This window comes from Nelumbo lutea, chromosome 1 (assembly GCF_056320005.1).
Source record: "Nelumbo lutea isolate HS-2025 chromosome 1, American lotus-T2T, whole genome shotgun sequence".
In the NCBI taxonomy this organism is placed as follows: domain Eukaryota; kingdom Viridiplantae; phylum Streptophyta; class Magnoliopsida; order Proteales; family Nelumbonaceae; genus Nelumbo; species Nelumbo lutea.
The window spans coordinates 209665296-209682391 of NC_142684.1; the positions used below are offsets into that span (position 1 = coordinate 209665296).

Below are 17096 nucleotides of genomic sequence, written 5' to 3' on the forward strand. Positions count from 1 at the left end.
TTGCAAATCAAATGTACAGAGATTGTCTAGTCTGGGAGACATGGGATAGGATGAGGCTAAGAGAGACCAGCTCCAGGCAAAAGACCGGCATATGTTAGTTCAACGCCAAGCCAATTTCCTCTACGACTACGAGCGAACTGATCTACCGACCGACTAGCCGGAATCCAAACTGCAAACTGCTGTTCGGTGGAAGAGACGATAGAGATTGTCCGACAGGAGAAAGTATATATTGATGGCAGCAAGAACTACATGTCTGATAACGTCCATCAAGGCTGAAGCCGCCCCGTCCAACGGTGTTCCCCGAAACCAAAACCCTTTGCCTCGTTTGTCCTTCTCAAGACCTTCTTGGGTTGTCAGAACCGAGGTAACAAGCTTCTTCTCCTTGTCTCAGATGCCCCAGTCTTGATTACTCTATGCGGTAAGTCCTGAGTTGCTGGAAACTCTTTGGTATCTTGTTCTATGTTTTTAGTGGCATTTAATGACTCAAATGGAAGAGGATTGGTGCAAAGGGAACGGTTTCCTTGCTTATCAAGTGAACAGCATTGAAAGTTCGCACTTGACATTGTTTTTAGTCTCTAAATCCCTTTTGGTCAAAGCACGATGGTTATTTAAAGCTCTGAACAGACCCTCTGTCAGAGTGTTTGGCATGGTCCCGTCTTATTTTGGTTTTCACTTTTCAGCCTTAGTATTACAGTCATGGTTCTCATTCAATTCCATATTCATAACAAGCTAAAACATGTGCATTGTGTGAACATCCATGTAGACTATTCTAAGACATAAAAACCTAACAAGAATCACAAGAACCATCTCTTTCTGTATATTTGTAATCAATTTTTTCTTTTATTTCTATATTTTCACACCCTTATATTGGGCCCTTAATGGGATTTATTTTAGTTGCATTGCATCTATAGTTCTGAATTTTGTCCAATGGGATTTATTTTTTATTTGAACATTCTGTTAAAGCATTTTTTATTGATATGATGGTTGATGGCTTCTGATGCAACAATTTTGTTCCAAATGCAGTCATGTAAACTATCAATAAGTAAAAAAATGTAGTCATGTAAACACTGTTTGATTTGTAGACCAAAATTTTGGTTGATATGATTCTCTCCTTTTTTATCCCTTCACATGTATTCAATCATGTGCATATTTGCTGCTTACCTAACATGTGTGCATATAAGGCTCAGCTTGGGAAGAGTACAAATACAAATATGTATAGTGCAAAACCTTGTATTCTTTATTTCTAAACCTGTATTTGCACTGCATGTTTGTATTTGTACTCTTCCCAAACTAAGTCTAAATACATATGATAAACTCAAAAACTACTCAAGGATGTTGAACCCTGTAAATACTGGGATAGAATGCTCTCTCTAAGAACATGTAAGTTATTGCATCATGCTATTGTCATTCACTTCTGGAGGAGTTTGAATACCCTAGTACCCTACTGCAAATCATCCGTTGTTTGAATATCTTCCTCAGTTAGTAAACTTAGGGTACCCATTTTTATTTTTGGAAAAAGGTAACGTAATATTTATTGAAACAAAAGCAGCACATACAAGCTGAGATCAGTCCCAGAAAGGCAGACTGATCAACTCAGAAATTACATACCCTTCCAAGAATCTGGATTAAATCTTCTGGACTTAAGGCCTTATTACAGAAAAGCCTACTATTCCTCTCAGACCAGATGGACCATAAGACAGCACTAAGAATAAATTATTGAAAATTAAGTATCAAATTCCGGTCAACCTATTAAAACGATACATATTAATTTTACATGTTTAGGGGTTCACCTATTAAAACGATACATATTAATAAATTAGTCATTTTACAGGGGAAAATAAATTATTGAAAATGTCACTTCTGGTCCAGTGTTAGTGGACAAAATCTTATGCATTTAACCAGTCACAACTTTGGAATGTCTTTTTAGGTAACAAGATATTATTCAAAATAATGTTTCTTGGCTAGCTAATATTAGGGATGCTAGTAAACAACGCTTTATGCAACTCTTGAAACTTTTTGAAAACTGGTAAAGTACTAATATAGTATTAAACAAATAGATCTATGTACAATAAGCAACTGTATATTTGGAATTCACAAAAACTTCTGTAGCATATCTTGATTAGTTACAAAATAAAATCAGTTAAAAAAAGAGCTGTATGGTCTTCCTTTGAATAATTTATGCATGGCTTCCCATCCCATGATATAATCATTCCCACACTTTTTTTAGCAACCATAATCTCCTCTAAAAGTCTGTTTTCAAAGATGCACACATTTCCTTCTACACAAATTGCCCACAAGACTGCAGCAGGAACCATTTTCCACAAAAGCTTGCAACCTCTACTCATTCCCCCCCTCCTCTGGCGGTCTGCTATGCCTTGAGAAGCTCCTTAGCAGATCAACAGACCTGCCATCTGTTCCATAATATGATATACTTATTTGCAATGAATAAAGATGGTGAACAGATGCCAAACTGCCATTACTGAAAATGGAATTCGGATTTCTCCAGCCAATTCTCTTTTTAACAGGTTATCAGCAGTAAGACATTTATTATGCATTACCACACAAAGGAGAAAATAAATCCTTGAGACTTGAGAGCAATGCTGCTCTTTTTTTTTTTTTTTTGTGAAAAGGTAACACTATTGTATTGATAGAACCAAAAAAGTATACATAAAATCTTGCTTTTTATATACTACACATATGCTGTCCTCGAAACCCGTTTACATCTTCCATTACATTATGCAGTCGAATGTCCGGAAAGAAGAAAAGAAGAAGCCATATCCACCTTGTGTTGTATGCAGAGGAAGTGGGAGAGTGAAATGCTGTCATTGCCAAGGAAGAGGTCTCTTTCTCGTTCTCTCTCTCTCATACACACACGGATGCACACAAGAACTGACACAGGCACATGTATGGATAAGTGCACATGCCACATGTGCATGCACACATACACAATTTAAACTATCAACATTTTGTGATCCTTGCAATCCACACAACAATTGATATGTTTCTCCTATTAAGATACAGGTCAGACACTCCTTGTTATTCTGAATTCTTCTGTCTCTGTTTTGTTCTTTGAGGATTTATTTTGGGAGGCTGTTTGATGTTGGTTGGGAGATCTTCTTCTAGGTGAATATTTACATAATTTTGAGGGGGTTAAATTGTTAGGGAGCTCTCATTTGGGTGGGTTTGGTTGAAGGTTGGATCCTGTTCTGAGTAATTTCTTATCACCAGCCTTTGTATTCTCTTTTTGTTTTTTACATATATTCATTTATTGTAAGAAAGAACATTTCTGATAGCATCTTAATTCTTTGCTAAACACAAAAATATGCTGTTACCTAATAGCTATCCAGGGTCTTGGGAGAGATGCACTGGATATAGTCATACGGACCTAACCTCTAGCAATTTTTGCATGAAGTGGCCAATCTCAGACTCCAAACTGCATTCTCATGCTTGTTCAGCCCAAGATACCATTTTTTTTGAAATGGAAAGAGCAATTCTATTAAATGAGCAAGAAAGAGTACAAAGAGATATCAACCAAAGAAATTACTATCAGGAATCTATTAACAAATTATCATCTCTATATCTATCAAAAAAAAAAAAATCATCTCTAATGATCCTTCGCCAATGGGAACAAAAGCTTCAGATGGTGAAATCCGATAGACCTGTTCATGGGTTGGGCCGTGCTGGGCTTTCACTTGTTATCTGCGCAATATATTGAGGCCCGAGACCGAGTCTGACCCGACCATCGGGCCTAAATCGTAAGCCCAAGCCTGGCCCTGATAAAAGCCCGAGGCTCGAGCCCGAGCCTAAAGCCCGAGAAATGATTTGAGAGAGTTACATTTCCAATCCAGAGATTGCTGATTTTCCGCAGGAAGGATCGGCCATCGACGAACTGGAGATGGAGTTCACTGGTTGTTGCTTGGCTTGCCGTTGTAGATGTCGCTGGCCATTGTTGGGGATGCCACTACTCTAGAGTCTGGACCCAAAGCTCAGAGAAATGGAGATGTCGTTGAGTATTTGGTGTCAGAGCTCAGAGTTGGTTGTCAGCTTGCTATTGTAGTTGCCGCCAACCATTATTGGGGACGCTGCTACTTTGGACTCTGGAGTCTGGACTCAAAGCTTAGAGAAATGGGGACAGCGGGAGGCCGCTGAGTACTCGGAGTCAGAGCTCGGAGAGATGTCGTTGCCGGCTCGCTGTCTGTAGTATAGAAGATAGATAAACTACTGCCGGCTGTCGCTGTGAAAGGGAAGTTTCAGTTCATTCGAATAAAACAGGGATGAGGAAGAGTGAAGACTATCGATTCAAACGAGTTAGGGTTGGAAAAAAAATATTATTATATTTTTAATAATATATATTAGTATTTAAATTACCATTGGGCCCTGAAATTAAGTCGGGCTTAGATAATAGGGCCCGGGCCCAGGCCCACAGGCCTAATAATATGTCCAAGCCCGCCACAGCTCATCCGGGCCGGGTTGTCGGGCTACCTGGCCCATGAACAGGTCTACCGATAGGTCCTTATATAACATAGACCAATGATATAACAGTCTCTCTGACTTACCAACAACTTCTGTAGATGAATTCTTGCCACTAAAAATCTGATCATTGCAATCAGACCACATAACCCAGCTGTTTTGGAATGGTAGAATACTGATATGTTTCATTCTATTGCCAATGGGCATATTTATACAGTAAGGTGCTGCAATAAATAGAAAGAAAGAAAAATAGAAAGAAAAGAAAATAGAAAGAAGAAAAAATAGAAAGAAGAGAAAATAGAAAGTACAAAAATAGAAAGAAAGAAATAGAAAGAAAAAACTTTCTAAATCAATCCTTCCACAATCCTAGGAATATATACAATTCTATTTTCAGATCTGAACCAGTAACCCCACGTTTTCCAACACTCCCCCTCAAGCTAGTGAATAGAGATCCTCCATTCCCAGCTTGGCTATAATTCTCCGAAAGTCTGTACTATTGAGCCCTTCAGTAAGTACATCGGCTAGTTGTCCTTTTGTAGACACATAGGGAGTGCAAATCAACTTGTTGTCCAGTTTCTCTTTTATAAAGTGTCGGTCAATTTCGATGTGCTTCGTCTTGTCATGTTGAACAGGATTGTGAGCAATATTGATGGTTGACTTGTTGTCACAATATAGTTTCATAGGCTCTTCTCGTGGAATCTTCAGGTCTTCTAAAATTTTCAACCAGAGTAGTTCACACACTCCTTGTGCCATAGCCTTGAATTTTGCCTCTGCACTTGATCGAGCCACTACATTTTGCTTCTTACTCCTCCAAGTGACTAAGTTTCCTCCTAAGAAGGGTACAGTAACCAGAAGTGGACCGTCTATCTACTGGAGATCCTGCATAATCAGCATCTGTATATGCTTCAAGAGTCAGTCCTCCATTTCTTCTGAATAAAATTCCTTTTCCTGGATTGGCTTTCAAATAGTGCAGAATTCGATGAGCAGCCTGCAGATGAACTTCTTTAGGATTATGCATAAACTGACTTATTACACTTACAACATATGCAATATCCGGTCGTGTATGTGCAAGATAAATGAGTTTTCCAACTAGTCTTTGGAACATCTCCTTGTCTACACTTACATTCTCGTTGGCTTCTCCAAGTTTATGATTGGGATCTATAGGCGTGGAAGCTGGTTTACATGACATATTTCCTGTTTCTCTCAAAAGATCAACAACATACTTTGTTGAGAGATAAAGATGCCTTGTTTAGAATGTGCAACTTCAATTCCGAGAAAATACTTTAGTCTCCCCAAGTCTTTTATCTCAAATTCTCTGACAAGGCAGTTTTTCAATGCTTCATTCTCCTTTTTGTCATTCCCAGTAACGATTATATCATCCACATAGACTAATAGTGCAGTAACTCCCCCAGAGGCTGTGTGTTTGATAAACAATGTGTGGTCACCTTGGCTTTGCTTGTAACCTGTACTCAGCATTACCTTCGTAAACCTTCCAAACCATGCTCTCGGAGATTGTTTGAGACCGTATAGTGCTTTCTTCAACCGACAAACTTTGTTCCCTTTAATGCCTTCTCCAAAACCCGGTGGAATGTCCATGTATATCTCCTCTTCTAGATCACCATGGAGAAACACATTTTTTACATCAAACTGTTGCAAATCCCAATTATAATTAGCAACCAACGACAGTAACACCCTTACTGTATTCATTTTAGCTATTGGGGCAAAAGTCTCCTGATAATCTACCCCATAAGTCTGTGTATATCCCTTGGCTACCAGGCGTGCTTTGTACCTTTCTAATGACCCATCAGATTTGTACTTAATTGTGAACATCCATTTACAACCTACCGTCTTCTTGTTTCTTGGTAGATCCACAACTTCCCATGTGTTGTTTTTTTCTAATGCCTCCATTTCCACTCTCATGGCTTTTCTCCACTCCTTATTAGAAAGTGCCTCGGCTAGAGTATTAGGAATTGGAATGGTGTTAAGGCTGGCTAGAAAACTTTTATGGGATTTAGAGAATCTTTGGAATGATACATATTTGGCTAAAGGGTACAATGGGTGTTTGGTAGATTCTCTGGTTCCTTTTCTCAGTGCAATAGGCAGGTCATACTCATACTTAGACTATGAAGGTGTAGGTTCAGGTTCTAAGCATCCCTCAGTTCTAGGATTAGGAGTTGAATCTTGGACTTGCACAGGTTGAGGATCTGGATTTTTCCTCCTAGAGTAAACCTGCATATATCTCACATTATCATGCACATCATTCGTGGGGTTAACAGTGTCCGAATTTGGTTCAATGGTCGGGTTGTTTGACTCTTGTTGAGACTCGAGAATGTGGGGCTCAGAGGAATGTGACTCAGAAGGATGTGATTCTTGACGATTGAGTGTTTGTGAGGAGGGTAATACATCTAGGGAGAGTAGATCCGAGGCCTTATCTTCCATTAATGAGGGCTCCCCCTGAAGATAAGGTTGAGTGAAAAAAGATTTTCCTTCCTCAAATGTGACATCGATGGAGGTGTAGAATTTTCTGGTGGCTGGATGATAACATTTATAACCTTTCTGAGTTGGGGAATACCCCAAGAAGAGACACCTGATTGCTCGTGGGTCTAATTTTCCCTTATTATGGACATGAACAAAGGCAGTGCAGCCAAAAATTCTTGGTGTGAGATTATTTGAGGCTCGAATATCAGGGTAAAATTGAGAAAGGACTTGTATTGGGCTTCGGTTGTCAAGAACTTTAGATGGTAGTCTATTTATGGTGTAGGCAGCAGTAAGGACAGCTTCCCCCCAATATTGTTTTGGCACTTGATTTTGAAAGAGAAAGCCTCAGGTGGTTTGCAAAAGATGGCCATTTTTTCTCTCAGCTACCCCAATCTGTTGGGGAGTGTTAATACAGGAGGATTCATGCACAATGCCTTCTTTCTGAAAATATGGGGACAAATTCTGATTAAAATAATCTGTAGCATTATCAGATCGAAACCTTTTAATTCTCACACCAAACTGAGTTTGGACCATGTTATGAAAGTTGGGAAGAATCGTACCCACATCAGATTTAGACTTAAGAAGAAAAATCCATGTGACCCTAGTGCAATCATCAATAAAGGTGATGAACCATCTGGAACCAGTAATGTTGGGAATTTGAGAAGGGCCCCATATATCCGAATGAATCAAATAAAAAGGAGTTGAAGATCTTTTATTGCTGATTGGGAAAGAAACCCTTTTGTTCTTAGCAAGTTCACAAACATCACAATGAAAGGTTTCAACATCAATTCCTTTAAACAAGGAAGGAAGCATTGTTTTTAAAATAGGAAATGAAGGATGACCAAAACGGAAATGATGACGCCAAATTAAATCTTTATTGGAGGTAGATAAGAATGACTCGTGTGACATGCATAACAGTGTGAGATGATTTGCTGGTTGCTTCAAGGTAGTAGAGTCCATCTCTTTCCTTAGCAAGTCCAATCTTCTTCCCCGAAACCTAGTCCTGAAATACACAGTAAGAAGGGAAGAACACAACATTGCAGTTCACATCCTGGGTGAGTTTATGTATAGAGATAAGGCTAGTGGATAACTTAGGAACATGAAGCACATTTTTAAGTAATAGGGATGGAGTAATTTGAATATTCCCAATCCCTGCCACTGTGGTGAAAGAACCATCAGCAACAGAAATTTTTCTATTACTAGGACAGGGTGTATAGGTGAGAAAATGTAGTGAAGAGGGTGTCATGTGGTCAGTAGCTCTAGAATCAAGAATCCATGGAAAAACACTAGCCGAGGCATGTAATCCTAGAGATAAAGACTCACCTGAGAGAGCAAGAGTGGTAGAACCACTTCCTGGTTTCAAGGATTTCAGGAAGCACCTTAGCCTTTCAATTTCTTCATCATTAAATGGTCCCTAACTTGAGTGTTCTTGCTGCGGGGTTCTGGAGACATTATGGGCCTGTTGAACTCCTTTTGAAACTCCTCGATTTCCCCATTCCTTGCTGGATGTGGGAGGTTTCCCATGAAGTTTCTAGCACCGATCTTTCATGTGTCTGGGCTTCTTGCAATAGGTGCACCAGAGGTTATCGTTAGAGTCACAGGTGGTTGTGTCACGAGCCAAGTTGTGATTGTTCTCACCCTTTGAACCACTGTAACTTCCTCCCCTTGCCACCATGGCTGAGCCTTCGGGATCTTTAGGCTCAAGCATGATTCCACGGTGGCTTTCCTCAGCTCTGACAAGGGCTATGACTTCATTCAATGGAGGCACTTCTTCTTTGCCAAGAATTTGTATTCGGACCTGATCAAATTCAGCATTCAGTCCGACCAAAAAATCATACACCCTATCTCTTTCAATAAAATTCTTCAAGATCACAGCATCATCTGTGCACTGTCTCAAGAACCCGATAATGATCAAGCTCATGCCATAAATTTTGCAGCAGATTTGCATACTCTGTAACACTCCTGCTCCATTGTTTGGCCGCCACAGTCTTCACTTTGACCTCATAGACACGAGCAGCGTCATGGGCTTTGGAATAGGTTTGTCGGATAACATCCCAAATAGCCTTTGCAGAGGGAAGAAACATACAAGTATCACTGATCTCGGGTGTCATTGAACTCCACAACCGTGACATAATCATGGAGTCCTCTTCGTCCCAAGCATCAAAATTTGGCTCGCCCAACCTTGGTCTTGTTCCAAGGAGGTGACTAATTTTTCCTTTTCCCTTCAAATAGGTACGCACTAGTTGTGACCCTTCAAGTAATTCTGGCCATTCAGTCTATATGTTGCCTGAATATTCTGCAAATGACCAGTGTGAGGATGAGAATTTGTTGCTCCTTCATCGGTTTGGACGGGAGCACTTGTTGCAGTCATGTCGGACATTGTTAATGGAGGAAAAATAAGGCCAGCAAGAAAGGAGAATAAAGAAACACTTCTGGTTACAGATCAACACTGAAGGCCAGAAGAGAAAAGCACAAAAAACTGGCAATGAAGGCCGAAAAAATCTCAAGGTTGACAAACCTAGAGCTCTGATACCATGTTTTGAAATGGTAGAATACTGATATATGTTTCATTCTATTGCCAATGGGCATATTTATACAGTAAGCTGCTGCAATAAATAGAAAGAAAGAAAAATAGAAAGAAAAGAAAATAGAAAGAAGAAAAAATAGAAAGAAAGAAATAGAAAGAAAAAACTTTCTAAATCAATCCTTCCACAATCCTAGGAATATATACAATTCTATTTTCAGATCTGAACCAGTAACCCCACGTTTTCCAACATATTTTGCAATTGGGACTAACTTATATAGAGAGCATAGAGCCCCCCCAAGGATACTGAAGTCATAGATACACTGAATAGAAAGAAGTGCATCCATATGCTATAAGTGAAGTTGCAACGAATCAGAAAGTCGAAGATAGGTTCCCCCTTTTGGGAGCATGCAGTGGTTAACTGGCACCGTGCCTCTTGCATGCAGGTGGTTGATAGTTAGAATCCTGTCCCTAATAGGTGTCTATCCATGTGAAAAAAGGGATTTGGATGGAGCTCTGGACTTCTAGATCCATTTTCATGCTATTGTTGAGCTGGTAGATCCACACAATTTAGAGAAAAGGATTTGACTGAGAAGGCTCCCCCATTAGATACAACCCACCACATTTGGTCTTTGGAATTGGGGTGAACTTTAAACTGAGCAATGTCATTCAGAAATGCCATTGTTTCCTGAATTTTCGGATCATATGGAATTCTGCATAAAACAGGGGCCCAGACCGCTTCCCCACCAATAATCTGATAGATATCTTTAACTACAGCATCCCTGTTTGGAGCTATATTAAAGATATGAGGATAGGATTGGCTATGGGTGTTAGACAATGTATGCCCTTAGCTCCAATTAGATTGATGTACATTATGACATTGTAAATGAATAAAGTACATATTTGATTAGAATGTTCATAGCCGTTGGATAAGTCTGGGGAGATTTATCCTGTTAAGGCTGACACTGATGTGTTGCCAAGTGTTGGGGTGGCCTGTCTCAGTTGCCAGGGTAAGACCCAAGGTACATGCAGTGTAGGTTTACTTGAAACCCTGAACCGGATCGGATTTCCAGTATTGCCCTGGACCTTGGAGATTAGTGGGCAAAACTGGAAAGTTACACCTGACCCCTAGACTCGATTATGATACTACACTAGGTGTCGGATTGGGTTGTCTTTGATATGCCAATCAGTGAGATCCTTAGAGGGGGTCAAAACCTAGGTATGTTGGGATAGTTCGAGAATTCATCTGAGTGAGTGATCATAGTGACAGGATCAGCCCCTTTGTCGGACAAAGGTAATGATCGGGGATGCACTCTCTCTGATGGAAACCAAGACTGCCGGCAACCGATTTCAATCGTTGAAATTTGTTTTGCAAAATATATTTATATACGAATATACATATATATATTGGTTTCAAAATGTTTGCAAAAGGTTTTAATTCCTGGTATCCATGTGACTAGAGAGTGCAACACTGTTCCTTGCAGCCGAGGGGGAGGTCCTCTCTTGTCGGGCAATGTTTGATCATTATGGGCTGAGAGGTTAAGTGTAAGACCATTGAGGGTAATACCTGATGGGCTAATCTTGCATTTGCCCACAGTCCCTGGGTTTTTATAAGGTGGCTTGGCCCAGGGACCACTTAGTGTAAGTGTTGGGCCCATTAGGAGCCCATGTGATGGGCTTCAGGGGGTTCACTATCTTTTCAAGGAATTCAGCCAGGCCTTGTAATAGAGGCTAGGCTGAACCCATGTGGTTGATGTGTAGATCAATGTTTAGGTCCCACGCCATGCAAAGAAGCTCAATTGGGCAACAGTTTGGAAGGCCACTGAGCACATAAGACTTATTGGGCTAATTAAAGAGAGGGGCGGATCTGGGATTGGATCAACAGATATGATAGGGAGTTATCCCTATCCACTCAAAGAGTCCAGATCTGAATTTGGATATGGAAACCTCCTAATGAGATTAGGAGAGAGCTGATTTAATCTGCAGATAAGATAAGGATTTATCCTTATCACTTAAAGAGAGTCTAGATTCAAATAAGGATTTGAATCAGGAAACTCATAATGAGATTAGTACCTGATCTCTTTAAGTCTATAAAAGGAGGAGGGGGCGAACCATTCAGCCCATCCCCAAACATCAGATCTTAGATCACCCAGAGAGAAGACAGCAACAGTGTGACTGCGCCATCTTCTCCCTATGTTCTCCTCCAGTTGCCGCCTGCTGCTAGTTCGTTCTCCAGTTTTGTAGGAGCGTTCAAGAACAGTTCTTGATATCAGTCTTTGAAGAAAGGCTGATCTGAAGTCGTGCTCACAGCCTCCATCGAATTCTTACTGAAGGATTCGGTTCTTGGGAAGAACACTGCTGATTCTGCTCCACCCTACACTGTCATCTTCAGTGGGAGCAGTCTTTGGAGACTTTTTTTGGGCGTGAACACCTTCATTGGGAGATACTATTTCTTCGTACCAGTTATATCCCTCTCCTACTTTTGGTTTCAAATCTGGTTCGGTTCTTGGTTCAAGATTGATCATTGAAAATACAGATTTTCTAAAACAGGGAATGTGATTCCCAGGTGGGAGAGAGAAATTTTTGAAATTTCGCCCTACCTTCCTGCAGGGTTTGGCTATCCATATGATGGATCTCTCATCCCTTCAAAGGGGTCTTCCTCCACACCATGTGTCATACCAGATAGAAATTCACTCTCCATTTCTAGGCTTAAGAGTGATGAACACAGAGAAATCATCTTTAAACCAAGGTACCGTGAGAAATCATCTTTAAGCTTCATCCATCTCATTGGTGTACCTCCATAGTCATTTTCCTAGAAAAGCTTTATTCATTAGGCAGAGAGGTTTAACGCCTATCCCATCTTCTTTCTTATGGAGACAAAATTAAGGCCATGCTACAAGATGAAACTTATTCTCATCATTAGAAGTCCCATCTGCGGTCCGTCTTTCTCCAAAGAATTTAGAACCGAGGTTAGTGCTGTAGATAAAGACAAGAAATATATGGGAAGAAGATTAGAGAGAGCACTCTGGTTAAGTGTTATCTTCCAACCTGCAAACTTGCAATGGAACTTTTCTATTATTGGGTCCATAGCTCCTGGGACTTGTGTTGGCACCAAGTAGAAGATTTTACTATTACACCAGGAAGCAGTTCGTCCATTTATTTGCTTGAAAGATTCTTTAGAATCATTTATAAGGTGTTGATTTTCATTAATCTTGTCACTTTGCAGAGGTTGCTAGATTTTTTACATCATCCAGCATATGATCGTAAAATAAGTACATTATTCTCACTGGTCATTAATGCTACATATCATATCATCCCTTGACTTCCAAAACCCTACCTTTACGCCACTTGCATCCGATTCTCCCTTCACAACACTCTTCAACCCGGGTCCACTCTGCAGATATTGGCATTCAATATCAGAAAATCAGGAAATGGATTACTTGTATCACGAGGGTAAGTAGATGGACAAATAATGGAGGTACGCCTTAAAATGAAGTTTGTAAGGGGACTTGGACTGAATTTAGAGACCGTGTTGGGTTAGTTATAAATTATCCTTCTTTGTTGTTTAAAAGTCAGAAAAGGTGGGGAAGAGAGCTTGGCGAACCCTTTCCATTTAAGATTGTTATTCCTTGGGAGGAATGGACAGAAGCTTCTGCTATTGCATTTTTCTTGAGGTTACTTCAAATCCTGAGTTATGTTTCGATGTCTAGGTGTACTGATTCCACTAAGTCTTTATCTTTATCTTTTTCTCTTTTTTCTTTTCTCTTTTTCTTTTCTCTTCTATTTTCCTTTGTTAGTTCCTTGTCACTTTTGTATTGATTTTTTGCTCCCTGTCAACAAGGTTTAGCTTTATTTACACCTCCAATGAACCTCTTTCTTCTTTTTTATTGAAATGTAAGATAAAATTTTATTAGAAACAGCAAGCAAATAGTACAACAGCTCCCTAGCCACACCGAGATTGGCTAGAAAGCATATGAGATTGCAGACTCCGAAGGGATTGGAATCTTAACAACTCAGGCACATACAGGTTTTTGAATTCAGGTTTTACAGAGACCCAAGATATCAGTTTACTAACAGCACAATGTATTAGGTCCTCTGAACTCTTCACTTTGTTACAGAAGATTCTATTGTTTCTTTCAGTCCATATTGACCCAAGAACAGCTGCAGGAACAGACCTCCAGACTAGGTTTCCTTTTTTCTTCAGCCCTTGGACTTTCCAGAAGCACAGTAAGTCTTTGACTGAGCTCGGCATTACCCAACTGATCCCAATAGCATTAAGAAAGTGTTCCCACACCTTGGAAGTGACAGAATAGTGGATGCTCAGATGATCTGTAGTTTCAGGCACTAGGCCACGGAGGCCTCTTTCAACCTCAGTGCATTTTATTATTCCTTTACCCATCATTGAACCCCTATGTATATCAATAGACCAGCCTCTGTTTCACCTTTTTTTCTCGCCATGTTTAAGACTGGCATCCATAATAAGGGAGATATTGAGGAAGATTCACCCGTAGAATCAGAGCTGGATGAGCAAACTTGAGGGGTCTGGAGTGTATCTTGAGTCCTATGTGATTGGAGAATACCACTTAGGGTAAAAGGAAAATATTATAAAATGGAAATTAGGCCAGCAATTTTATGGATGTCACCCACAGGATCGGAAATGTGCATATTTATAGGAATTTCACAGTAGCTTCAATCTATGATACCCATATACCTGTACAGCAGTGCTGTATAATGTCAGATGCTTCAAATTTAGTGTAAATTCTGTATCTGTTACTTTGTCCAGGTGCATCCTTGTTGTATCCAGCCCTAGTTGGTGATGAAATGAGGGAAAGCAGATTAAGGTGGTTTGGTCAAATGCAGAGAAAACCATCTATAACACCAGTTAGAATTGATTTATTGCAGATTGAAGGGTCTAGAATACATAGGGGCAGGCCAAAAGGACATAGGTTGAAGTAGTGAAAATTAATTTGAGGGCCCCATAGCACTGAACAGAGTGGAATGGTAGAATGGGATTCATGTAGCCAACCTTTTATTCTTGGGATAATGCTTAGTTGAGTCTGAGTTGTGGACTGGTATGAAGAACAGTATCACATGTTACATTTCATCTTTTAAGTCCTCATGTTCCTATCTTTATCTATCCTTTTTAACCCTGAATCCTTTCTACAGGCCTAGAAGTCATTCCTTACCCCATCATCCATTATTTCCTGCCAGGTAACCCCTATTTTTAAACGTGTAACAATCTCAAAATTTCCCTAGAATTTATGAGACACTGCACTATTTGCTATTCATTATTACAGTGGTTGTGAAGTAGATTCAGCTTCTGTCATCATTCTGTATACCATGTAATTATGCCATGATTTTCTGTTTCTTGGCTCCATTTCTTCGAATGGCTCTACTTCTCTGGCAGATCTGGGACTTGCAGTAGGAATGGTCTTGGTTGTTGCTTCTGTTGCTTGGGGGCCAGAATTCAGGAATATTATGCGTTTGCATTCCATGAAAAAATGGAAGCTGAGAGAACCCTCAGGCAGGAGGCCAACAGTCAAATATCTGTTACTCGGCTCCACTCCTGCATCCAAGTATCAAGAACACCCTTTATATAATGCATTGATGAACTAATTTACCATTTATTTTTCTAACAGTTCAAATCTTGCACCATGGAGGCAAGTTCATTGGTCAAGTAAAGGGTTGAGTTCCTAATTTGCTTGCTTTGCATAATTCATAGGACTACAGCTTGTTTTGAATTATATGAAGGAAAATAAAATAAGTTTCATCATTTGTGTTATTTTTTTTCCTTGACATGGTAGGTAGGACGAACTGTATACAACTGGTTATGCTACCAAAAGGAGAATGGCCAAAATGGTGAACTGTTTACATAATGTGTTATCGTGTTTGTGTGATATATATATATATATATATATTTTTTTTTTCCCATTTCATGGATCAATGTCATCAATGATCTCCACTTCCCTGGCAGGTGCAAAACTTGTGGTGGGAGTGGCCTTGGTTACTGCAGCCGTTGCTTGGGGACAGGAGAACATAGGGGTATAATGGGTTTTCGTTTCATGAAGATGGATGCTCAGGGGACGCAACAAGGCAAAGAGAATCCCCAATAAACGGTAAACAGGGATCCTATTAGTAGCAGATTAACCCCATTCTTTCCCAGTTCATTTTTTGCTTCCTTTTTTTCCCCTATGTACACGTGCTTCCAACTTGTAGGGTGTCCTTGATGTTCATAAGAACAAATGAACAATGGAGCTTTACAGAAACGATATGAAAGGAAAAAAAGTAAGTTACATCTTAGATTGGTTCTGGTTATTACCTTATTATATGATTGATCTGTTACAGCGTCTCACATCTGGATTATCATTACCTTATGGCTTAGGACTTGCTAACATGATTCTATAATTTGAATCATGCTTAGGACTTGCTACTTCTGATTCTCTCTCTGATTCTTGCACTCTGGTATCAAGGCCTACCAAGTCACATGGCTACATTCTGGGCTCGTGCTGCATCTCTTGATGCAGCTCGTCTTATACTGCACTGCCCCTGGAATGTAATGTCCGGATGATTTTGATATATGGGAAATGCAATGTGGGTACAGTTTGGATAGCTACTCAAATCTCTCTCTTGTGCTGCTGTTCCTTGGGACATGCTCCATCTCCGTGCTCTCCAAAGCAAGTACTTTGTGATTTATTGGAGAGGATTATCCGTCTGTATCCATAGTTTGGTTTGTAGTTTAATATAACCATCTTTGTTGCTTCACAAATCACAATAGAAAGTTCTATGAAGAATTTATCCTGATAAAAATCCCTAGAACGTAAGACTTTCAAGATGTTTGTATATTACATTTCAGTTATCAGTTTCACTGTGGTCCAATAACCAAAATGATACTCAAAATAATGGCTCAACCACATTCGATACTTGACAGTTGACATGATCTAAAAGAAGAATTGTCTTATAAGACCACATGCGATGAACCACAGTGCCAAGCTTCTTGACACCCTTTTAAGTTTCCCTTTGTTGGGTATGGAATGCCCTTTCAAGGGCTAAATTCCCACTTTATTTGGTAAGCTCTTCATTGCCCTCAAAAGCTTCAACATATTTTGTCCTTTTAGTGTGTTTCTCTTACTTCGTTGCCAACTAGTCAGCAACCTCAACACGGAGATGATGTTCCATCCCAAGAAAAAGCCAACAAGGCAAGAAGAAGAGTGATAAACAAGAGTTGTAAAATTCGTCTCAGGCAACGTTTTAATTGGCTTGGGACCCATCGTCTAATGGTATTGGTGGATAACTAGCTATTCATCGGCAAGTCATATGGGGGCCCAGAGTTTGACACCCATCAACGTCCCCAGACTTCTCAACATCACAGACAGACACCCCATCCCCACTATCAAAATTTTAGGACTTCCCACATCGTGCTTTGTTGGCAAGTTGCAGTTATCAGTCTGGATGAGCTGGAGACAAAAGCATACACACCCGGCTGAACTACCTATCACGGTTAAATGCGCTAATGCTCACCGTGGGTTTCATCTGGGACCTTGCTGTACTGAACACTGGTGTGTTCAACCGTGATAGATAGTTCAGCCGGGTGTGTATGTTTTTGTCTTCAGCTAATCCACTACCT

The 17096-nt window shown here is 40.0% G+C and overlaps 2 long non-coding RNA genes across 2 annotated transcripts; both read left to right on the forward strand.

Moving 5' to 3' along the window:
- Window positions 1-277: 277 nt before the first annotated feature.
- LOC148880731 (uncharacterized) lies at window positions 278-15584 on the forward strand. Its single transcript, XR_016104641.1, has 3 exons — window positions 278-418; window positions 2743-2839; window positions 15447-15584. It is a non-coding gene; the product is annotated as an uncharacterized LOC148880731 (long non-coding RNA).
- A 36-nt stretch (window positions 15585-15620) lies between these two features.
- LOC148880732 (uncharacterized) lies at window positions 15621-16369 on the forward strand. The gene is made up of 2 exons (XR_016104642.1): window positions 15621-15757; window positions 15894-16369. It is a non-coding gene; the product is annotated as an uncharacterized LOC148880732 (long non-coding RNA).
- The last annotated feature ends 727 nt before the right edge of the window (window positions 16370-17096 follow it).